This window comes from Myxine glutinosa, chromosome 9 (assembly GCF_964187855.1).
Source record: "Myxine glutinosa chromosome 9, kmMyxGlut1.1, whole genome shotgun sequence".
NCBI lineage: Eukaryota > Metazoa > Chordata > Myxini > Myxiniformes > Myxinidae > Myxine > Myxine glutinosa.
The window spans coordinates 50894131-50914766 of NC_136269.1; positions in this window are offsets into that span (position 1 = coordinate 50894131).

The following is a 20636-nucleotide window of genomic DNA, read 5'->3' on the forward strand; positions in this document are numbered from 1 at the left end:
GAGAGTGAGGAGGCAGCAGACTGCCGATCTGAGGGAAGAGGAATGGAGCGGCAGAGAGTGGAGTCATCAGCAAAGAGATAGAGAGGATTTTCGAGAGAGTCAGAGAGATCATTGATGAAGACCAGAAAAAGCACGGGGCCCAGAACACTGCCTTGGGGAACTCCAGCCTGAACAGGAAGAGGAGATGAGAGAAACCCATTCAGGGCCACACGTTGACGACGACTAGAGAGGAAGTCCGCCAGCCATGCGTGGAGATTTCCATGGATACCAAAGGAGGAGAGTTTGGTGAGCAGAGCGGGGTGCCAGACCGTGTCGAAGGCACGTGATATGTCGAGGGAGACAGCTCTAATTTCCTGTTTGGCATTGAGGACCTCCATCCATTGTTGAGACAGCAGAAGCAGCATGTCCAGAGTAGAGTGACCTGGTCTGAAACCAAATTGATGATCAGAGATCAAGCCATTGGAGAAGAGGAAAGATTTCATATCAGAAGCAATGATGGATTCCATGACTTTGCTGATAATTGGGAGAAGGCTGATTGGTCTGTAGTTGCTAGGATCTGTTTTTGCACCTTTTTTGTGCAAAGCGGTGATGTTGGCTGATTTCCAAGCAGATGGCAGTTGACCTTGAGCAAAAGAGAGGGTGAAGAGAACAGCGAGAGGGTGAGATAGAGCAGCAGAGCAGGATTTTAGGACCCGTGGGCTGATGCCGTCGGGTCCAGTTGCAGAATCAGAGTCGAGGGTTGACAGAAACTTTTCCACCTTGTCAGGAGGAAAGGACACGGAGTCCAGGAGCAGCAGGGTACGACTGGGTATGGTGGGTACAGAGAGGGATGGGTTTGGGACACAAGATTTAGAGGCAAACACAGAGTTGAGGCATTCAGCTTTTTCACGTGCGGAGTCAGCTGTATAGCCGTTTGAGGTAAGGGAGGGGATGGAGGGGGAACAAACACCAGAAACGGATTTGACCAGACGCCACCAGGATTTGGAAGAGGGAGACAGATAAGAGAGTTCGGTCTTGAGAACGGAGAGATATTGTTTCCTGGCTCTCCTGAGGGTGGACACACACTTGTTTCGGGCTTTGTGAAAGGAAATGAGATTTCCTTCCGTTGGATTTGCTTTCCAGGAGACGAAGGCAAGTTGTTTCTGGGCAACAGCCTCACCACAAGATTCCGTGTACCATGGACGGGAGGAAGGGTATGACAACTGAAGACGAGATGGGATAAATCTGTGCATGAGAGAGAGCAATTTACTTTGGAAGAATTCCCAGGATGAGTTGATGTCAGAGGTGGTAGAGATGGGAGACCAGTCCAGATGATTGATGGCTGCTTGAAGACCGTGCCAGTTGGCCTGAGTGAAATGCCAGACTCGTCGACGCTGAGCAGGCTCCCTGAGGATGGTCAGAGAGATGTCCACTTTAACAAGGACATGATCAGATGATCCGATCGGAGCAGAAGAAGAGCAGCAGACATTTTCAGGGAAGTTAGTCATAACCAAGTCCAGAAGAGAAGATGTTCCGTTGACTGAGATCCGGGTCAGGAAATTGACAGATTGTGTCAGTCCCAGTGAGTCGCAGAAGTCCTTTGCCCAGAAATTCTTCCTTATCCTCCCATCAATAATTCTCTCCAGCACCTTCATGACATGACTAAGGAGTCTAATGCCCCTGTACTTCCCCGGATCTTGAACATCCCCCTTCCCCTTCCATATCGGCACAATTAACCCGGTCCTCCACTACTCTAGAATTGACCCATCTCTCATACATGCATTTAACAACCTCTTTGTCCACCTGACTCCAACTTCTCCCGCTGCAATTGTCATCTCTGTACACACCTCATCAATGCCTGGCACCCTTCCTTATTTCATCCTATTCAATGCCATCTGCACTTCCACTGCCATGATCTTCACCAACTCCACTTTCCTCTCCACGAAACTCGGTAGATCCAGCTTGCCATTGCTTCCTTCCGGGTGCAACAGCTGTTTGAAATGTCCTCCTCACACCTTCAATACTGCGCCCCTCTCTGTCACCAGCCTCCGACATCATCATTTTCAAACTATATGCTGCAATGGTGTTAGATGGCATTTGTAAAGTTTCGCATCGATAGGGTAAGCAGTTTCTGAGATATCATAATTTAATATTTTCCTTCAATCCAATATGGTTGCTACACCATGTGACCGATGACGTTTTTGTGATTAACTTTTAATCGCCATGCCTAGTCGATGACATGCGTCAAGTTTCGAGTCGATCGCCTTGGTGGATTGGGAGAAGATGCTTTTTTAAGGTTTTAGGTTGGCTGCCAAACAACCAATATGGCTGCCAAACCTATGATGTCTTAAATTTGGGATTTCAATACAAATGGGTCATATATCATGTGCATGCAATTTCAGATTTTTAGGATAAGGAATTCGATAAAAACATCTTTGGCTGGTATACCACTTCACCGATGATGTCATCATTATCATGCTTTTGTTCCCCATTGTGAGTACTTGACAATGTGCCAAGTTTCAAATTTTTCCATTCAGCGGTTTCCGAGAAGTAATTTTTCAATTATTTTTGTTTAATCCAAGATGGCTGCCAAACCACGTGACCTATGATGTCACATTTATCATTAAAAAAACATTCTACATGGGCGTCGTTCCTACCCTGAAAGTTTGGTCTCGATCAGACATGTGGTCGCTAAGAAAAACGAGGTTTAGCTCGTACGGACGTATGTATGTCGTGGCAATGATTAGGGGCACCCAAATATCCCCCACCTTCTACATTAGAATACTGAGTATTGGACCCCCGCGATACCCTCCCAATCCTCGGGGGGCAGACTAAGACCATAAATGACATTTCCACTACCTGCGTCCCAGCCGTTATGTCAGCCCAGCCGTGTTATGTTCTCCCTGTGGCCTTGTCCCCTTATCAAGGCTCCTCACTGTCTGGACCACCCCTTTTTCTCAGTATGGGATGAGGGGATGGGGGGGACCATGTATAATAACCGGCTTGACGGTGAGAACGCTATGATTTTCGGTGGATGGCCTCGGGGGGCTTCCTTGTGCATTGTACGCATCACAACTTGCTTCTTGCTAATGTGGGTCGTGATGCCGTGGACTGGGAGCTGCCGTCTTGGTGCATGGACTGAAAATATTCCGTGCACGTATATTAATAATTTCTATAATAAACCTCTTGTACCACAGTTCCAAATGCCTCCAGGGGTTCTTCTTGGGGTCAAGGGGGGCCGGGGGGGCTGATCGCTGCCCCCACAGCTGGTGTAGTCGGCAGGATCTAGTCCGGAGGGGAGAGAGACGGTTCTTTGACTCGGTGGCAGCGAGGGAAGGGGCCTGTCTTGGCTGATCTCCGGCACAGATCCAAGAACTAAGAGTAAGGGGAACGAACTGTGTGCAGAGGTTTGTTATAGGAGGTAAAAGTTGCTTTGGCCTGAGCAGGGGGAGAATGTACCAGGGGGCCAACGGCTTGGACACTCGACATGTCGCGAACGTTGGAAAATGGCTGGACGCGGCCCACGTTCGGACATGGGTAGGCCCGGCGAGAGTGTTAGGTGGTGGCGTACTTGGGTACGTGCCCCAAAAACACCTCGTCCATGGTACAAGGGGAAGGAGGCCGACCTGAAAGGAAGTCGGAATGCTCCCTTGGAGGGCCTAGCCCGACGACACAAAGGTATCGTCGGGAAAGACATTCCATCAACGGGGAAGGCCGAAGAAGTGCCGCCCGTAGAGCTAACGGTTTGCGGAGCATGGGTGGAGACACCTGTGAGAAAGTTGAGAGTACTCTCTTTGGAGGACTTGGGAAGACGTTTTTCCTATTTGGAATGACGTGCACCCGTCAGTTGGGGAGCCGGCATAGAGGCACCCCGTTCAAGCTAACGGGTTGCGAAGAGAGAAAATACGACATGAAATCATCGGGGCGAGTATCGTGGGAATAAGACATTGACGAAAAGGGGAGATTAATGTAGGTCGGGGTTCGTTATTCAGACCTGAAAAACGAGAATGATTTAATGTCCAACGCGCGGAAACCCCGCCATGGCCACGCCGAACAGCTACGTGCAGGCCAGTCGTCATGACGACCGCGCGGGGAATCACGAGGCGAGACAAGGGAATGCGTATATCTGATTCCATGCACGACAATTGGACGCACTCGGATGGCCGAAGCCAACGAAAATAGGATTATAATGAGCCAGGTACAATGATTAGAATGAGTAAGATATGGGAGAAAATTATACAACCAGCCGTCGAGTGGCTGCACTTTTGTGAACAACTGAAGTTAAGGGCTCAGAATGAGGGAAAGAATGATGCGCGGAGCTGCCGCATGAGGATGCAAGCTGGCTGGCATGGAGCCCGGCGAGATAGGCAGAAGATTGGGAGAGACCCAAATCCTGCGGACAGGTGTGTGAGACGTGGCACTGCACTCATGAGAACAGGTGCGGAGGAGAACATGGTGCCGTATGTTGGTGAACATGGTGCCGAACATGGTGCCGGTGTCTGATCAACCTCATGAGAACAGGTGCCGTATGGAGAGAGAGGTGCATTATGGGACAGAACGATGCGTGAGTATGGGGAAGGACCCCACGATGGCATGGCTTGGAGGATGTGTGTCCAAATGCATTGTGGGCCAGCTTGAGAGATGGGCACTTGGACTTTGCTACACGCGAGTCGTTCTCGCCTTGTCCAGCATAATGTTTCATGCAATGCGCTAGGTTCCATGTCGGTGTAATGCTGGCCTGTGATTCCTGCCATGCGATTTGGTGAGAAATCCGTTGAGCTCCAAGATGGAATTATAAAGGGAAGCTCAATAAACTTTGATAGTAATGTGTAGTATAAGCCTAGTGTTGGCTTAGCGGTTAGGGTGCCAGCTTGGGATCCTAGGATCCTGGGTTCAAATCCCGATCGATTGCTGAATTAACGCCAGGGGGGGTTGACTCAGCCTGTCAGCCTGTCATCCTTCCAAGATCGGCAAATTGAGTACCAGCTTGCTGGGACGAATGATCACAGTGTGTACCCTGATTTAGAATAGGTACACCATATCCCTGCGCATCGTAAGAGGTGACCAAGGGTTGGTGTCAGGAAGGGCATCCGGCCATAAAAACATTGCCTCAAAAAGGGAACCATGATTGTCATGGGGCCTGCAAGGCTAACCCCCACTCTAGCGGGGAAAATGGCCTTAAAACGATCATTCATTCATTTTCATTTTTAGTAATGTGTAGTATTTAAAATGCATTCGCATTAAACGGTTGTTGTGGTTGAGTGGGGAATTTCTGGTCTCACCCGGAAGCCCTGCCCATACAGTGAATGATGTACAGTGCGAACGAGGTCTCTCGCTGTGCCGGGGATACGATGGAGCGCTGGCTTATTTGTGTTGAACGAATGTGATGCGGATGGCAGCTGGGAGACGCAAGATGCGTCGGTGCATCTGTGTTGATGCGCCTGACAACGGCTTTGCGGGCAAGTGATGGTGGTATAGTTATGAAAATGCATGTGGTTCTGAAGGCAGATAATGCGTGTCAAGTTGCCCCACAGGCGGATGAGGGAAAGTATTGGAGATTTGACAGTTTAAGAGCATTGGGAAAATGGGGGTTGAACGTCCATCCGAGGGATAAAAACGGTCCGGTTTTCAATTGTCGGTATTGGTGTGGCTTGCGCCGTGTGAATGATGTGTGAATGGGGTGTGTGCTGCATCTTGGAGGTGCGTCGGAGCGGAGACACGAGGGAGCGTCGAAGCATCTGGCTTGATGAGATGGCTGCGTTGCGGACAATGTCGGAGGTTGAGATTTTTGGTCGTGTGACATGTGGGGGCTGAGTTGGAGTGATGTGTTGAGTGAGCACAGGTGCGGAGGGTGTGTGCCAAGTGGAGGTGGTGCTGCATTGTGAAGCATGCTTCCAAGAAGGGCTGTGGGATGGCAGAGATGGGATGCATGTCGTTTAGCATTTCGACGGAGATATCGGTGATTTTTCATGTGAATTGGAAGTGGATGAGGGCAGTTATAGTGCCAACCCCTAACCCCACTTCCCCCCCTCCCCCCCCCCCCCTCATGTACCCCTCCTAGCACAAGGTGCGCGAATGCTGATTGCATTGTTCAGCATTGAATTTCCGGTAGGCTATCTCTGAAATGACGTTTTAATTGCCCATATTGTGGATGAAGAAGGAAAAAAAAAAAAAAATGATATGGCCTCATCCCTGTGTCCATCTGGGTGTGTCTGGCAGTTGCAGGTGCGGACCAAGGTGGTGTCCGCGGTGTCTATTGGGGGTGTCAAATGTCATTCCCTCAATGTCTGCAGACGTGACAGTTTCGATTGTCTGTCTGTCTGTCTGTCTGCTTGATTGTCGGGTCACCTGCTGGTCGAGTGGCTCTCGTGTAATGAGGATGTTGGTAAATTGTTTAGTCGGTCTTCTATATTATATATTTATTTTATATTTTATATCTTTTTATATTGTTTTCTTATTCCCTTTGTGTTTTATGTTATAATGATGGTCAACTTACGGTGTCACCAAAGAATAATTTCCCCGAAAATGGGACAATAAAGATTTATTATTATTCAGTGCTGACAAGGTCCGGAGTTGGATCCAGCCTGTTGGTAAGCTTGTGCCCACTGTCATTCTGCCGCCCCCCCCCCTCCCGATTTCACCCCCCCCCCCCCTCCACTCCTCCTATTTCCACCCACCCATTTTTCCCGGATGTGTTGACTGGTGTGCAGTTGTATCAGTCGCGATAGTTCTGGCCGTTAGGTCATAATGACCCGGTGGAAAGATTAGGGAGGAGAGAATGTTGGCAATATATTAATTGTTTGCCTTTATGGGAGTTTGTGGGTTTAATCCCCACCAAATGTGAGTGAAGGCTATGGTTTCACCTGTGGTGTGTCTGCAAGCAAGACGTCCCCATAGGGTTTAAAAATAATTGTTTTTCATATCGGTTGGGGGTTCGTTTGTGATTGAATGAGGTGAGGGGGTGAGGTTGGACTACTACAGCAGCTCTAGGGAGCAGTCCGAGTGTTAAGTTTCATGTAATCGTGGTTAGGGAATGTACAGTCAAAAGTGTACTTTTATTTACATGACTACAAAGGACAGACCAAAATGTTTTGTTTTGGAAATGCTAGCTCGGTGGAAACTGTGAAGGCCACGGTGTGCTGAGATATCTTTGTTTACAGTTGCAGGCTTGGATTGGTTTGATGTTGTTGAAGCTGTTTCAGAGAAACGGTGGCTGGGTTGGAGGTTATAATCCAGTATTATGTTCGGAGCACGCAATCCTGAGCAGAATGGATTGCCATTGGGCATTTTTCAAATGATTTTTTATCAAAATGATTGCTCCTGAGTAAGGGGAAGGAGCAGGGGAAATAAATTCACTGTTTGATGTTATTGAAGCTGTTTGTTTAAGAGCATTGGGATGCCACACAATGCCAAAAGGTAACCGGGGGAAGTGTGATACTGATGTCTGCATGAGGATGGCAGAATTTGCTTTTGAGGGACAAATTATTTTGTGGGCAAACTAGTTGTTTGCATGTAGTTCGTTGAAGCGAGCGGGCCAAGAGACTGCGTCAATCTAATAAAGTAGTGTCCTTCGGATGGAAATTGGAGCCTTGTAACTGGCATCGATTGTCTGTCTGTCTGTGAATGGAAACTCAGAGGATTGGACCGGACTTGGGCAGAAGGCAGATGGAGTGATACTGCTCTTGCCTCTTGCTTGGCAGAAGGTATTTGTGGTTGTTGTTGATTCCACCCTACCCCCTGCCTGGTTTCACCCCTGTCTGCCTGTCCGATTTGTGTTCATGAAGTCCATGGAGCAAGCTCATGGGCCGAAATTGAGCTCTCGAGAGCTGAGGTGTGAAATATGGTGATGTTATCTTGTGGACAATCCGTGAATGGCTAGGCAGATGCGCCTCGAAGGGGAAATTGTATTTACAACTCATGTGGGTTGTCTGAAGACATGTTTTTGGAACAAGTGTGAATAATGTTTTGGGAAAGTGCGGAGATGACAAAGGAAAGTCGAATCAGATGGATTATTTGTCAATGACAAGTGACTTTGCAAGATTTGCTGAGAAAGTAGGAGAAAAGTTTTTTTTTTTTAAGTTGATGGTAAAGGCAGGAAATAAAGGAAAGTGGTTATGGACTGTTGTTTTTTTTTTGTTTTTTTTGTATACTGAATCGAGGCTCGTGAAAGAGCTGACATTTACTTCACAAACAAATCAACCAGACAAACAAAATATATAAAAAGAGGGAGCGGAAGACAAGAGAATGGGAAGCACACAAACACTTGAGAGCACACAACATTTAAGAGCAGGGAGATGTGTGGGAGGGAGAGGGCTTGGGGGGAGGAGGTGTGGGAAGGGGGGGGGGGGAGGGAGAAGTATAAAACACAAGGACACCAAGGACTTCCAGGACAGAAGTTGGTATTTCAAAAAGTGAAATTGGGGTGAAATTATCGGGGATAGAAAAGATCAAGGTTTTAGATGGGGGAAGATAAGAGATGGTGGTGAACAGCTGTTTTAAAGACCTGGAGGGTGGAGTGGGATTGAAGAGAGTGAGGGAGTTTGTTCCAGAGGCGGGAGAAAAGAGGAATGAAGGAGTGAAGGTGAGCAGAGAGTCTTGATTTTGGCAGTTTAACCATAAGAGGGTTGCAGGCAGATCTTGTGCGACCTGCAGGAATATTTGCGGGACAGAGCCCAGAGAGAGCTGGGGGGGCAAGGCCAGAGAGGAGTCGGTAGAAGACGGAAAGACCACCAACCTGCCTGCGGTGAGTGAGTGAGAGGCCCTTGGAGTTAGCTTCATCGCGGGTGATTCCAATGATTCTGAATGCTTTGCTTTCAACAGCGTGAAGACGAGCTAGGTGTGAGGCAGGAGCACCAGCCCAGAGGGGAGAGCAGTATTCCATTGAGCTGCGGATGAAAACCTTGTACATGGTGAGGAGCTCAGGTGTGCCAAGGAAGGACTTCGCACGACGGAGGATGCCCAGTCGGCGACTGGCTTTGGAGGCCAGATTTGAAATGTGGTTTTCCCAGGAAAGATCATGGCAGATAGTGAGACCCAAAATTTTGAGTGACAGAACTTCTTGGAGAGGATTATTCAGAAAGTAGATGGGATCCAGTCGGTCTTTTCGGAGAGACATCGTAAGAGTGTGAGATTTGTCAGGATTGAAAGACATGTTCCACTTGTTTGCCCAGTCTGTTATTTTGTCCAGGTCTGCAGAGAGTGAGGAGGCTGCAGACTGCCGATCTGAGGGATGAAGAATGGAGTGACAGAGAGTAGAGTCATCAGCAAAGAGATAGAGAGGATTTTCAAGAGAGTCGGAGAGATCATTGATGAAGACCAGAAAAAGCACAAGGCCCAGAACACTGCCTTGGGGAACTCCAGCCTGAACAGGAAGAGGAGATGAGAGAAACCCATTCAGGGCCACACGTTGACTACGACTAGAGAGGAAGTCCGCCAGCCATGCGTGGAGATTTCCATGGATACCAACAGAGGAGAGTTTGGTGAGCAGAGCGGGGTGCCAGACCGTATCGAAGGCACATGATATGTCAAGGGAGACAGCTCTAATTTCCTGTTTGGCATTGAGGACCTCCATCCATTGCTGAGAAAGCAGTAGCAGCATGTCCAGAGTAGAGTGACCAGGTCTGAAACCAAATTGATGATCAGAGATCAAGCCATTGGAGAAGAGGAAAGATTTCATATCTGAAGCAATGATGGATTCCATGACTTTACTGATAATTGAGAGAAGGCTGATTGGTCTGTAGTTGCTGGGATCTGTTTTTGCACCTTTTTTGTGCAAAGCGGTGATGTTGGCAGATTTCCAAGCAGATGGCAGATGACCTTGAGCAAAAGAGAGTGTGAAGAGAACAGAGAGAGGGAGTGAAAGAGCGGAAGAACAAGATTTTAGGACCCGTGGGCTGATGCCGTCAGGTCCAGTTGCAGAATCAGAGTCGAGGGTTGACAGAAACTTTTCCACCTTGTCAGGAGGAAAGGACACAGAGTCCAGGAAAGAATCAACCAGACAAACAAAATACCTAAAAAGAGGGAGCGGAAGACAAGATGGGGAGAGAAGGGGAAGTACACAAACACAACATCCGAGAGCAGGGAGATGTGTGGAAGGGAGAGGGCCCGGGGGGAGGAGGCATGGGAAGGGGGGGATACCAGATCGGTGCTGGTGATAAGAAAGAGATAAAAGTGGTTAGCTTGCACTGGGGGAAAGTGCACCAATGAATGGAAAGTTGTGAATTTTGTTTAACAAAATTGTGCTAGATTGCTACACGCAAATTGATCCCGATCAAAGAGGTGGTTGGGTGCTGGTGCGGATCGGATCACAGCTCTGCAGACCAGGTGAACAGAACTCCACCAGGTACTTTGGCATCACATCAATTAAATTATTGCTCATAAGGGGAGTTGATAGGGCAATTCCCCTAGGAAAATGTGTAAAGAAATGTTTTACTTTGCATGGTTGACTCTAGGTTCTAGGACCTAGGGCAAAGGGCAAAAGGAGGGTAGAGTTGGTGATTGCGGACAGAGTTTAGCTAGAGAACTTGGAGACGATTTCGTAATTTTCAGATAATTTTCCAGTGATTTATACTGGTGTGAAATTTTCTTGTCCAGGGAAAGCAAAAAGATGAGTATGTGTAGGTATTGATAGGATAAGAGTGAGGTTTCAAAGGGAGAATACCAGTTGATTTTTTTTGATATTTAACTACCAGCTGCTAATGATGTGAATTGTGGTGTGAGTCAATGTAGACAATTTTTTACACAGGATGATTGGTAAGATGAGTGAATAACATTGTGCAGTAAGGCAAGTGTATAGGGAAATTGTATTTCGGATTTAAGTTGCAAGAATGAGACGCTTCTAGAATGGAAGCGATGCAGAATCATGTTTACAAATATTTGTGTTTTCAAAAAAAAAATGATGCTTGCAATACAGGAAGGCAACAAAGCAAGATAGAGAAAATGTGGTGAGTTTTTCCATTGACCGATTATGATTGGGGAGATAACGGTTGGTAAATCATGTATTATTAGATGTGGGGAAAATGATTAAAGGGAGGTGGTTTAGGAAATTGGTGAAAGTAAATATGGTATTTGAATTTCCAGACACGACGCAGGCAATGTGGCTATAAATAGCCAACCATCTGAGAGATACAACACAACAACATGCATTTTAAGGCCATTTTCCCTGCTAGAGCAGTGGTTAGCCTTGCGGTCCCCATGACAATCTTCTCCATTTTGCCCTATTTTCTGCATCTCCCCTTGTTAACCGCCTTGCCGCATTTCTTCTTCCACCATCTTTAGCCAAGTCTTTCTCAGTCTTCCCCGTCCTCCACTTCCTTCTACATTCATTTCCATCACTCCTCTCAACCAGTCACTTTCATCCTTCCTCAACACATGACCAAACCATCTCAACCTGTTCCTCTTCACAGCATCAATCACAGGCTCTATTCCCATCATATTTCGCAATTCATCATTTGTATTCTTCTCTCTCAACGATACTCCGCACATCCACCGAACCATTCGCATTTCCACCCTTTCCAGCCTTCGTTGCTGCTCTACGTTCATGACCCATGTCTCGCTCCCATAAATCATAACACTTCTCACACATGCAGCATACACCTTTCCCTTCAGCTTCAACGACACTCCCCTCCTCATCAGCACGCCACTCAGTTCCCGAAACTTCTTCCATGCACATCTCACTCTAGCAACCGTTGCAGAGTCTGATCCACCTTCTCCATTCAGCATGTCTCCGAGGTAGCAAAATGTTTTCACACCTTCCAGCTTCACACCGTCTCCAAGATCCAACTCAACATTTCCTCCATCTGCAGCTCCCTCTGTGCACACCTTACATTTGAATGTAGCTGCCACACTGGTTAATGACCCTCTCAGACTGCTACATTATTGATGAACCCACTCAGCGCACATTGTACATTGAATGGAGTTCATTCCAACACCCTTCCTGCACACAGCACATGGCCACTTCCCAGTTCTTTCCACCTCACCACATGCTTTACCACTTGCCATCACCTTCGTCTATCCTATATTCACCTTCAGACCTTTTGTCTCCATACATTCCTTCCACTTGTTCATCTTTTCCTTCAGTCCATCCGTACTTTCCGCAATCAACACCAGATCATCTGCATACAACAACTCCCACGGTAAACCCTCCTTTACGTTCTGAGCCAGCACCTCCATCACAGCTACAAATAGTAGTGGACTTCGTACCGACCCTTGATGCACTCCCGCCTTCACCTCAAACTCACCACTGTTCCCGTCCTTCGTCCTTACATCGGTGCGCGCTCTTTTGTACATTGCCATCACGACTCTGATCAACCATTCCTCCACTTCTAACTTCCTCAATGCCCATGTCAATACTTCGCGTGGAACCCTATCGAATACTTTCTCCAAATCAACAAACCCAATAAACAACTTCTTCCTCTTCTCCATGTACTTCTCCTGCAATTGCCTCACAATAAAGAGCGCGTCTGTCGTTCCTCTTCCTGGCATAAATCCAAACTGTATTTCGTCGATCTTCACCTTCTTCCTTATCCTCCACTCCAACACCCTTTCCAATACCTTCATTCCATGCTCCAATAACTTTATCACTCGGTACGAGCCACACTCCAGATGGTCACCTTTCCCCTTGAATAGAAGGACGAGGGTACTCGGTTCCCAATCCACTGGAATGCGGCCTTCTTTCACCACCAGATTACAGATCTCTGTCATTCTCTTCACACCCCAACTTCCTGCTGCCTTCAACATATCTCCCACAACTCCCGTCGGCCCTCCCGCTTTTCTACTTTTCATTGCTTTTATCGCTTCCTCAACTTCCTTCTCAGTTGTCTTCTCTGCCGGTCCTAAAACTGGGTTACTCTCTATGTTGCCATCACATTCGTTCTCTGTATTCAACAGCATTTCCATATATCTTTTCCATCTTCCTTTAATCCATCTGGGTCCACAACGATTTGTCCCACTTCATCCTTCAAGCAACTCACCTCCATCACATCACACCTCTCTTTCGCTATCTGCTTTACAATCCTGAATACCGCTCTCTGACCCTCTTCTGAATCCAAGCGTTCTCCCAACATTTTCCTACATGCCTCCAGCGCCTTTGCTACCTCTTTCTTTGCAGCCTTCTTGGCTGCCTTATAACTTTCATGCTCTGCTTTTTCTGCTCCCGTACCCTTCGCCTTCTGCCATTCCTTGAACTTCTTCCTCTTCTCGTCCATCCTCTTTCCAACTTCATCATCCCACCACCATGTTTCCGAGTGCCTTGGTGGTCCTTTTGTCCATCCACATACCTCACCAATGGCTCCCAACAGACTATCTTTCATTGACATCCAACCACATTCAAGCTCAACCACCTCATCCTCGACCCTACTCAGCCTCTCTTTTAATGCCTCCCTTACTGTCACCTCTTTCAACCTCCACACCTTCATTCTCGGTTGGTACTTCACCCGCCGAGCTATCCTCGCACCTTCACCCTTATGTCGCAGACAACCAAGTGGTGCTGTGAAACAGCCTCCTCCCCCGGGATCACCTTTGTGTCCCGGAGGTGCCCCCCATCTCGCCTACGCACCATCAGGTAGTCAACGGTTGTCGTCGACCCACCTGACGTGTATGTAACAAGCTCATTATCCCCTTTCTGGAACTGAGTCTTAGAAATCAACAAATCAGCTCGATCAGCAAACTCCAAAATCCTTTCACCTTCTCCATTTCTCACACCATATCCATAACCCCCATGAACTCCCTCGAAACCGTCCATACTCCTTCCCACATGTCCATTTAGGTCTCCTCCTACCACAACAACTTCCTCATCTTTCACGTTTTCCATCAGCTTCTCTATCGCACACCAGAACTTGTTCTTCTCTTCATCATTCCGACCAACCTGCGGAGCATATCCCAAGATGATGTTCACCAAGAGCTTTCCAATCATCATTTTCACCATCATCAACCTTTCACTCACTCTCGTCACACTCACCACACTGTCTACAAACTCCTCAGAAAACAGGACACCAACACCATTCACGCCCTCCAGGCACCCTTGCCACACAAACTTGTATTTCTGTCCCTGCCTACCCTTCACCATTCTCACACCACTTCCCTTCCATCTCGTCTCTTGCACACAACATATGTCCACTCTTCTTCTGACCAATACTTCCACCACTTCTCCTGATCTCCCTGTCATTGTCCCTACATTCCATGTCCCAAACCTCAGAAACCGATCTCCACTTCGGGCTGTACCCTGCCCATATGTCGTTGTAATTGTCATGGTTCTCTTTTTTGAGGCAATGTTCTTATGGCCGGATGCCCTTCCTGACGCAAACCCTCTTAGTCGCCTCTTACGACATGCAGGGATACGGTGTACCTATTCTAACCAGGGTACACACCGGGAACATCTGAGAGATGAGGTAAATAAATGCCATGTGAAGGGGGGGGGGGGGAAGGGCTAGGAATTTGATCTGTGTGTCAGGAAAACTTGCAATACAGGTACAGGTGAACACACCATGGTGGGCCGAGAGCGGGAGGAAGATGAACGAGACGTCCCCACGTACAAATTGCTGTCCCCAACCCCTTCATGCGTCCCGCAAAGGGGAAAGTCCGGGTTTGCCAACCCCCTGTTCCTGCGCACCAGGTGACCCTGAGTTCGCAGGATCAGCGTGAGTGGCTACGTCCGCGTAGCATTGAGCTGTGATCCCCAAGAGTGCGCGTTCCGGAAGAGAGAAGAGTACGCGTTTCCGTTAGGGTGCGCGTTCCGGAAGAAAGAAGAGTACGCATTTCCTTTAGGGTGTGCGTTCCGGAAGAAAGACGAGTACGGATTTCCGTTAGAGTGCGCGTTCCGGAAGAAAGAAGAGTACGCGTTTCCGTTAGGGTGCGCGTTCCGGAAGAATGCGCGTTTCCGGTGCATGCACGTTAGTGGCCCACCTCCCAACCTCGAGGTGCGGGCCTGGTCATAATCCTGTGACTTTCCTGTGATTTTTATTGCTTCATAATCCTGTGGGATTTTCCTGTGATTTTTATTATTTAAGAATCCTGTGATTTTTATCATTTCAGAATCCTGTGATTTTTATCATTTCAGAATCCTGTGGTTTTTATCATTATATAATCCTGTGATTTTCTGGTGATTTTATTTTCTTTATATAATCCCGTGATTTCAGTTTTTGATTTTATTTTCTTTCATTATTTCTCTTCATATAATCCAGTGATTTCATTTTTTGATTTTCCTGTGATTATATTTTCCGTTATATAATCCTGTGATTTCATTTTGTTATTTTCCTGTGATTTTATTTTCCGTTACATAATCCTGTGCCGGTGATTCTATTTCCGTTATATAATCCTTTGCCGGTGATTTTATTGCCGTCATATAATCCTGTGATTTCATTTTGTGATTTTTCTGTGATTCTATTTTCCGTTATACAGACTTGGCATTTAATATGGAATTTTTTTTTTTCTTGACTTGGGTTTACTTTATTAACTCACTATATAAATCTGGTGAGTTTCTTTTACACTTTGGTGATTTATTTGTTGAAAGAACCATGTCACTGATTGTCTGTCGCAGCAAGAAGTCAACAACAGGATTATATCACAGGTGGCGTGGCAAAATGTACGGACAGGTGCATTTGATGATTGGCTTCACAGTCAGGTATACAAGGGTTGTTGCGTTCTGTATTAGTGGAAAACAACTGCTGCACGTCTCCAAAAGTTATTGCCGCTTCCTCTGGAGATGGTCCGTCAACTCGACAATGCTGTTTGTCATGGAGTGGTGGCTTTACGAAATTACGGCATGAAACAGCGTGCTATTGCTCCGCAGTATGGCATCACTCAAGGTCAGGTGTCAAAGATCCTGAAACGAAATGCTCAGAGGGGTGTCCCTACTCCAATACCGAGGCCAGGACGTCCCCGCAGAACCAGAAGGAGGGATGATCGCCAGCTGCACCGGTTAGTCCGCAATGGCCGTACCAAGTCAGCTAATCGGCTTAGGGCTGAGTGGCAGCAACTGACAAATGTGCCTGTATCCAGAAGGCTAGTCAATCAACAACTGGTTCAAGCAGGCTATCGTGCCAGGCGTCCCCTGAGAAAGCCACGCCTGACCAGACAACACCGCCAACGCCGATTGCAGTGGGCCAGAGAGCACTGTCAATGGCAGCCAGGACACTGGAATCACGTGACCTTCAGTGGCGAGTCTAGATTTCTGGTCTATTGTCAAGATGGCCGCGTCCGAGTGCGCAGACAAGTGCATGAAGCCTACAACAAAGATTGTATAGTGCCAAGAGTCCAAGCTGGAGGTGGTGGGGTGACTGTTTGGGCTGCTTTTCATGCAGGGGGCAAAGCTGACCTGGTTGTTCTGAATGGAAACCTGAACCAGTTCAAGTACAGTGCCATTCTGGAAGAAACATTGCTTCCATTTGCTCGTGCAGCCTTTCGAGGAAACTTTGTCTTCCAAGATGACAATGCACGGCCTCATCGTGCTCGCATGATCCAACACTTTCTTGCTGACCGTGGTGTAGAGCATATGGAGCGGCATCCCATGTCCCTGGATATGAATCCAATAGAGAACTTGTGGGCAGAATTAACGCGTCAAATCGACCACTTGGACCAGCAGCCGACCTCTGTGCGTGAATTGCAGCAGGCTATTGTCACTGCATGGCAAGCGATTCCTGTCCAAACCTTGGCAAATCTCATGAACAGCATGCCTCGACATGTACATGCTCTCCTGAATGCTCGTTGGGGTTACACGAAGTACTGAACTGTAATTTTACTGTCCGTAATCCCAGTCATAATTTAACTTTTGTTTTTGTTAAAAAAAAAATTGGCTAATGTGCAAAATAAAGAGATACTTCTGGAAAACGTACAGAAGTTTAACACAGTACTGTCCATGAATTGAGTGCGATATCAGTTTACGTCACTTTCAAGGATCAATTTATTTGTTTCAAAATGTCAAATGTGGTTTTTGTTTCTTTTAAAGGTCACATTAACAAAATCTAGAATAATTTCAACATAATTCCAATGAACTTTTGGTTCTAAGACATCTTGAAAAGTAAGTTCACCCCCACAAAAAAAAAATTCCATATTAAATGCCAAGTCTGTATAATCCTGTGATTTCATTTTGTTATTTTCCGTTATATAATTCTGTGCCGGTCATTCTATTTCCGTTATATAATCCTGTGCCGGTGATTTTAGTTCCGTTATATAATCCTGTGATTTCATTTTGTTATTTTCCTGTGCTTTTATTTTCCGTTATATAATCCTGTGATTTCATTATAGTCCGGTAATTTCATTTTTCATAGAGTCCTGTAATGTTCATCAATCCTTCGATTTTTCGGTAGTGCACTGACTCAATAATCCAATGCATACTCCGTTGGGTAAAGGTTCCCCCTAGTACAACAATGTGGTAATTCTTTTTTTCCTCTCTAGGTCTAGCCAGCTCATATGGGGAGACGGGGCCCATTGGGGTACTTGAACTTCGCCCCCACTTTACTGACCCCACTCCATGGTAGGTTGGGTGTGGCTCCAGCCCATTGCACGTGTGGAGGTACTCTTGACAGAGATAGGAGGCCCGCACACCACCATGGTGAACCAGGTACATTGAGGGTAACGCCCAAGTACTTCCAATTATATCCCCAGGGGGATCCAGGGTGATAACTAAAACGATCTTTCTATTCTTTCAAGATGTTGTCGTGACAGATGGAGGAACTGTCCTAGCAATGATTAGGGGCACCCAAATATCCCCCACCTTCTACATTAGAATAATGAGTATTGGCCCCCCGCCATACCCTCCCAATCCTCTGGGGGGCAGTCTTAGACCATAAATGACATTTCCACAACCTGCGTCCCAGCCGTGTTATGTCAGCCCAGCCGTGTTATGTTCTCCCTGTGGCCTTGTCCCCTTATCAAGGCTCCTCACTGTCTGGACCACCCCTTTGATTTCTCAGTATGGGATGAGGGGAGGGGGGGGGCATGTATAATAACCGGCTTGACGGTGAGAACTCTAAGATTTTCGGTGGATGGCCTCGGGGCGCTTCCTTGTGCATTGTACGCATCACAACTTGCTTCTTGCTAATGTGGGTCGTGCTGCCGTGCGCCGGGAGCTGCCGTCTTGGTGCATGGACTGAAAATATTCCGTGCACGTTTATTAATAATTTCTATAATAAACCTCTTGTACCACAGTTCCAAATGCCTCCAGGGGTTCTTCTTAGGGTCAAGGGGGACCGGGGGGGATGATCGCTGCCCCCACATGTACACACAGACGAACAACCCGAAAAACATAATGCCTCTGGCCATCTTCAGAGGCAGAGGTATAAAAAAAAGTAACATTTCAAAGTAAACACAGTAAATGCTTTTCACAAACTTTTTCCCATGAAGGAAAAACCGAGGCAGGCCCACAAGCCCAATGGCAAAACACAGCCCGTCCCGCCAAATCACTGCACCTTACTGCAGGCCGAACCGAATCCACAGACACAAACACGAACCCGGCCAGATCTGCCGAACCACTGCACCTCACTGCAGGCAGAGCCGTGTCTACAGGCACAAATGTGAAACCCCACCTTATGCGCCAAACGAATGCACCTCACCGAGTGTCGAGTCGTGTCCACAGGCACAAAGATGAAACCAGGCCCAATGCACCGCACTACTGCACCTCACAGTGTTTTGGGTCAGGATAAATAGTTTTTTGTCAAATGAGTGTATATTACTTATATTATTACATATTAATGTTAGCAGGAAACAATACGTTTCTGGAATAAAAAAATTCTTGTACATACTGACCCATAAACTACTGGACTGTAACATACATAGGTTATGTTGTTCAACAGTCAATGAAGCGACCGGTTCAATGCTAGTTATATAATTAGAGACGTTTCTGTTTGTTTGACTACTCTGCATGACTGAACCGCTGGACAGAATGAGTTGAAAACTGCTGGCTGTACTTGGGATGTTGGTTTTAAGGTGGGGTGGGGAGGGGGGCATTGTTTCAATGGAAAAAGGGGGTTTAGGTCCTCGGCAGTTCAGGATTCATGAGGGAAAAATGATAAAAATCCTGTGAAAAACAGTGAATATGTCAGCAAAAGATGAGGAATATGCGAATTTTGAAGTAGGTCAAAAGAAAACCACAAATACACTTGCGAAACACCATGAGTCCGTGAAAAAACCCCACGAATACGCAAAAAAAAACCCCACGAATATGCGAAAAAACCCACCAATATGCGAAAAAACCCCATGAATACGCGAAAAAGCCCACGAATATGCGAAAAAACCCACGAATATGCGAAAAAACCCACCAATATGCGAAAAAACCCCATGAATACGCGAAAAAGCCCACGAATACGCGAAAAAAAACCCCACGAATCCACGAAAAAAAAACCCACGAATACACGGAAAAAACCAACGAATACACGAAAAAACCCACGAATATGGGGAAAACCCCACAAATACACGAAACAAACCCATAAATCCGTGAAAAAACCCCACGAATATGCGAAAAAAACACGAATCCGCGAAAAAAAACCCCATGAATACGCGGAAAAAACCCATGAATACGCAGAAAAAACCCACGAATATGCAAAAAAAAAACACACAAATACACGGAAAAAAACCACGTACACGCGAAAAAACAAACATGAATACGCCAAAAAAACAACCCACGAATACGCAAAGCACAGGGCTGCAAATGTAGAAGCAGGTCACATTTTATGAACCACAAAAACCCGGGGTCCGCAAATGTCAAATGGACGAATGTCGGGGGCGTTATTGTATTGCAAAGGGTAGGGAACTTGTAATGGCCTCTCCCACCTGGAGTGGCGCGACACGATACGCATTTGCATGGAGAATTTGAATAGTTTCCCCCACCCCCTCCATACCACCAGCAAAGATAAAATCACCCCTATGAACTAGTTGGGGTCATGTTGCTCTGATGTAGCAAATCTGGACGTAATCTGCCCAGAACTGTAGGAGTAGCACAACACACACACACACACACACACACACACACACACACACACACACACACACACACACACACACACACACACACACACACACAGACACACACACACACACACACACACACACACGTCCATGAATTATAGTAAGGAAAATGATTATGTCGTACCTCAACAAGAAGATTTGAGAAAGGGTCTAAAATGGTCTCCCAAAATCCTTGTCGCTTCTGTGTGAACACAAACAGTCATGATCAGTCAAGAGGAAAGTTCTGAATTGGCTGCAAACGTTGAGAGCGTGATACTCCTGGGACGATAAAATGTAAAGTGCACAAGAAGAGTGCACACATGCCAGCTGTGAAGGGTTCACACCAGATGACATCACCAATCATTATGTTCACAAAATCAGGAGGTGTGTTATCTGGTCAAGACATTATCAAGAAATTATAACGGCCATCAATACCACAAGTTGATACCTCCGCCACCAAAGGTGGATGGAGGTTATATTTTCACCCCTGTCTCTCTGTCCGTTTGGGAACAAAATATCTCAAAACGTTGTGGACGGATTCAGACGAAATTTAGCAGAGATGTAGCGTATGTGACAAGGACGAGATTATTCGATTTTGGAGAAGAACCGCATTCGGATTCGGCTACTAGAATATTTTAAGTGATTCTTCACCATTGGGAGATGGGGCCAAAAATGATACATGGCAGGATATCTCACAAAGTTGTGGACGGCTTTCGACG